At 48.3% G+C, this 5240-nt stretch overlaps 1 pseudogene; it reads right to left on the reverse strand.

The window, feature by feature from the left end:
• Nucleotides 1–3555: 3555 nt before the first annotated feature.
• The window catches only part of LOC101994423, a 2937-nt pseudogene continuing 1252 nt past the window's right edge, over nucleotides 3556–5240 (reverse strand).

The raw sequence follows: 5240 nt of genomic DNA on the forward strand, positions 1-5240 counted from the left end.
AGAGCTAGTTCCAGGACAGGCTCCAAAACCACAGAGAAACCCTGTCTCGAAAAACCAAAAAAAAACCAAACAAACAAACAAAAAAAAAACGATGGCCTTCACATGACTGGATTCTGACAGTTTCTTGCAGTAATTAATTTATTGAGGCCTTTCTGTGTGCTAGTTAGTTTATAAGGCTCTGGGGATACAAAAATTAATAAATCACATTTCCTTCCCTAAAGGAGCCCAGGCTCATGAGAAGACAGCTGTTCATGTTACAGAATTACAGAGAAAAGCACAGGGACTTGGAGTTTAAGAGGGACATCTCTGGTAGTGGTAACTCATGCCTTTAATCCCAGCACTCAGAAGGCAGAGGTAGGCAGATCTCTGTGAGTTCAAGGCCGACCTGGGCTACAGAGCAAGTTCCAGGACAGTCTCCAAAGCTATACAGAGAAACCCTGTCTAGAAAAAAAACCCAACACCAACAATAACAATAACAAAAAAGAGGGGGTATCTCAGAATGGCCCTAGTATAGGCTAGAGCATCAGGCAAGGCTTTCAAAAATATACTGCACAAAACTTGGGCTCTAAAGAGTGCATAGTAGGCTGGCTGTGGTGAATACCTCTTATCCAAGCACCAGAGAGGCAAAGACAGCTGGATCTCTGTGAGTTCGAGGCCAACTGAACTTGGAGAGTCCCAGGACAGCCAGGCCTACACAGAGAGATTCTGTCTCAAAAAAATGCATAGGGATCATCCAAGTGTAAGAGGGAAGCAAACTGAATTCATTTTGAATAAAACTTCCATCTTAAGTAGGGGTCAAATTGAAGGGTGTAGGCAAAAGCCTAGGTTTTGTTTAGTGTAAGACATGGTCCTGTCTTAAACTGGGTAATCCAAACTGTGCTCAACTTTTTGTCAATTCTCCTGCTTCTGCCTCCCAAGTGGTAGGATTATAGGCCTGGGCCAGCATGCTGGAGATTGAACACATGATCTTGTGCATGCTAAACTTACCACCAATCTACACTCCCATTCCATCTCAAGATTTTAAATGACGAAATGCGAAGATGAGATTTGTATTTCAAAATCACTCATTGGATGCCGTCAAACAGAGGTAAAACGGAGCTGAAAAAACTGGTGGTGGCAGTTCGTGCCTTAATCCCAGCAAAGGCAGCTGGGTCTTTGTGAGTTTTAGGTCAGCCTGGTTTACAGAGTGAGTTCCAAGAAGGCTCCAATGCTACAGGGAAACCTTGTAACAAAAACAAAAAAGAAACAAAAACAAAACAGAAAGCAGTTAATGGATGTGCTGGCTACACTAGACCATCAAGGTGACAGGGTCTAGGACCACTAAGGAGACACATCTCTGGGCAGGCCTGGAAGGAGTTTCTAGATTGGGTTAACTGGAGTGGGAAGATGCACCCCAAATGTGGGTGGCACCCATGGGCTATGATCTCCAACTGAATAAGAAGCAAAAATTGAGCCTGGCACCCTTTCTCTCTCTGTGACCAGGAACCATCATGCCTTCCCTGCGAGATGAACTGTACCCTGGAATTGCGAGACAAAAATAAACTCTTCCTTCCTTCAACTGTAGGTCAAGTATTTGTCACAACCATGAGGAGGGTCACCAACGATCTTTGTAAGAACTGCTGTGGCTGGCTTTAGAGGCACACTTCAGCTGTAGAATACTTGTCTGGGTGTGCAAAGTCCTAGACTTGACCCCCAGCATCCCGGAACTCAACAGGCTGAGGGGGAGGGATCAGTATGAGTTCCAGACCCGCTTGGACTTGCAATCCTCTGACCTCCACTCCACAGGCATGTGCCAGTACACCTGGCCAACAGCATGTTGTTAGCATTTTATATCTTCATACTTCCAATTCTTTTGACATTGAATTCTCTGTCTATAAACACAGACTCATTTATACCAGTGTTTGGGTATCTTGCAATTCCCAGAGCTCTAGGCTTGGTGTTGTGGGGTAGTGTAGCTCAATATTATAGCCACTAGCTAGAAGCCCTTGAGTGCTTGAATGTGGCTGGTCTGAAGAGATAGTTGTGAGTGTAAAATACACAATAGATCTCACAAACAGATATGTGGTTGACAGGCTCAAAAATGCCTCTCAACAATTTCTGCCTGTGGCAATCTCACCTGCGAGGCTCTCCTCCCTTTGAGAGTGGGTGGGGCCTCTGTCTTGCTTCTGAGCAGAGAATAAAGCACGAATGTCACTTCCATGATCGCATCACATAAGGCTCTAACCTGCACTTTGTCCCCTGATTTTTTTTTTATTGACTGCCTTGCTTACTTTAACGAGCTATCCCAACATCTGGAAAGCCCACATGGCAAAGGACTTCAGAGTGGCTTCCAGATGACAACCAGCAGGGAAGAAAGGGCTTCAGTCTGCTGGTCCACCAAGATGAGTCCTGCAACAACCATTTGAGCAAATTCTTCCCTTTTCAAGCAGTAAATGAGGTCAGTTCAAAACTGCCTTAGTTGTTCATTGCACTGTTGTCCATTACTACAAACTAGTAAGATGGTCATTTTTTAAGTTTTATGTTCATGAGTGTTTTGCCTGTATGCACATCTGTGCACCAAGTGCGTGCCTGGTGCCCTGAGAAGCCAAAAAGGGGCATCAGATCCACTGGAGCTGGAGTTTCAGATGATTGTGAGCCACTATGTGGGTGCTGGGAATGGAATCCAGGTCATCTCCTAGAGCAAGTGCTTAACCACTGAGCATCTCTCCAGCTCCTAATTTACTGTCTTTAAATTAGGTGTTTATCTGTGTAATGGTATGTACAAATACTTATGCTGGTACCCTCAGAGTCCAGGAGAAGACATTGGATCTCCTAGAGCTAGAATTATAGGCAGTTGTGAGCTGCCTGGTGTGGGTGCTTGCTGGGGAGTATGCTCATTGTAATAATGAAGCTGATTGGCAGATAGCAGGGCAGAAAGAGATTGGGCAAGACAGCCTGACACAGAGAGAATGCTGGGAGAGAAGGACTAAGTCAGGGCAGTTATGGGAGATACCAGCCAACTGCTCATGTAAAAAAATGAGGTATCAAGCCATGAGTCACTTGGCTAAGCATAAACAGAAATATAGGTAAATTTAAACATAAGAGCTAGTTAGTAATAAGCCTGAGCTATTGGCTGAGCATTTACAATTAATATATATCTCTGTATGGTAATTTGGGAAGTGGCTGCTGGGTATTTGGGAACAGGCATTTGGGACAGGAAATGTCTGTTTACAGGTGCTGAGAACAGAACTTGGATCCTCTGCAAGAGCAGTGTGCTCTTAACTGTCAAGGCTAGGCCCCCAACTCTAAACACCACAGTCAGATTAGGATTCTACCCCCTCAATATCTCATAAGGAGATAACAGTTCAACAAATGACACCTAAGGAACACACTAAAATAATACTCAACCACAGAAAGTACTAAAGAAGAATGTCAGATGTCTCGTAAGTAATGCTTGAATATTGATGACATGATAAAGTAATAACATTTTGGGTACCTCAGGTATTTCCACATCAGTCATGTTTGTGGCTTGGTACTTTGGTAGCAGAAGAGGATTTATTTATTTATTTATTTTTCAACCTCTGAATGTGTTTATTTATAGACTTTTGACATCCGAGAATTTCTGAGAATGACAGCGTGGTGTCCCGCCCACCCCATGGCCCGCCAGTCCAGCCTGCAGAGGGGACTTTGCTGCCTTGGAATTCCAAAATAAATAGAATCCACGTGTTAGCGCGCAGCTATGGCAGATGGCCCGACAATCTCCGGAGCGGCACTATGGGACAGTCTCAAGATGTCTTCTGATGGGCGGGCACCGTGCAGTGTCCGGCAGTGCCAAGCGTCTACAGTTTGTTCAGGAGGTTGTCCAGCGCCGGGATGCCCTCCTTCAGGCCTTTGCGCTTGCGGGTCTCGGAGACTACTTGGCAGGGGCGGCTGCTGTTGTCAAAGGGGTCCCCAGGCAGGATCTGCCAGTGGTCGAACACACACTGGGGGAAGGCCTGGCCACCCGTGTTGGAGCGCAAATCGGCTGTGAAACCGAAGGACTCATTGACAAGCAAGTAGGCCTTGACCGCAAACATGGGGGTGCCAGCCACCTGGGACTCCTCAAACACATGATGCTTCCTGTTCAGGACACCATAGATGCCACCCACAACTTGCTCAGGACACTGGATCTCCACAAGGTAGATAGGCTCCATGAGGCGGGGCTGTGCGGTCAACACACTGGCATAGAGGCAGCCGGGCTGCGGGCATGATCTGGCCACCACCTCGGTGGATGGCATCAGCGTGCAGAGTCACGTCATGAACATCGAATCGCACACCACGCATGTTCTCCTCACAGAGAGCGCCCTCCTTAGTGGCCCACTGGAACCCAGCCACCACGCTGTCCTTGATCTCATTCAGGTACTGCACACCCTTGGTGATGTCCGTAAGGATGTTGGGGCCGGTGCCGTCAGGCCCAAAGCACCAGATCTTGCGGGCTTCGGCAACATCCCGAACTCATACTTCTCAGCCATGTAGCGTGCCCGAGCCTTGAGCTCCTGGCGAGCAGACTTCCCCCTTGTCGATGTCCTCAGCCAGGCCATCAGGGAAGGGCCGGGCCTTCATGTACAGCTGGTTGTGCTTGTTGGGGGACTTGGACAGGCACAGCACATTCGACTCCTCGCTCACCCTCTTCCGGTATGAGACAACAGGGTCCGATTTCTTGATGGGGATGCAGGCACTGTCTTCTTCCAAGTCCTTGAGGCAGATCTCCAGGTGCAGCTCCCCTGCTCCGGCAATGATGTGCTCCCCAGACTCCTCAATGATGCACTGCACCATGGGGTCGGACTTGGCGAGTCGCTTCAGCCCCTCCACTAGCTTGGGTAGGTCGGCAGAGTTCTTGGCCTCCACGGCCACTCTGACGACAGGGCTGATGCTGAACTTCATCACACGCATGTTGTGCGCCTGCTCGAAGGTGGTGACCGTCCCAGTCTTCACCAGGAACTGGTCCACACCGACCAGCTCCACAATGTTCCCACAGGGCACGTCCTCGATGGGCTCCACATAGGGCCCCATCATCAGGATGGTTCTCTGGATGCGCTTTAAGTACAGGTCCGCCTTCTTCCCAGGTGTGTAGTTGAGGCCCATGATGCGGACCTTGAGTACTGTTGACACCACCCCAGAGAACACTCTACCAAAGGTATAGAAGCGGCCTTTGTCGGAGGTTGGCACCATCTTGGAGATGTACATCATGAGAGGGCCCTTGGGGTCGCAGCTTTTAATGC

This window comes from Microtus ochrogaster, linkage group LG9 (assembly GCF_000317375.1).
Source record: "Microtus ochrogaster isolate Prairie Vole_2 linkage group LG9, MicOch1.0, whole genome shotgun sequence".
NCBI lineage: Eukaryota > Metazoa > Chordata > Mammalia > Rodentia > Cricetidae > Microtus > Microtus ochrogaster.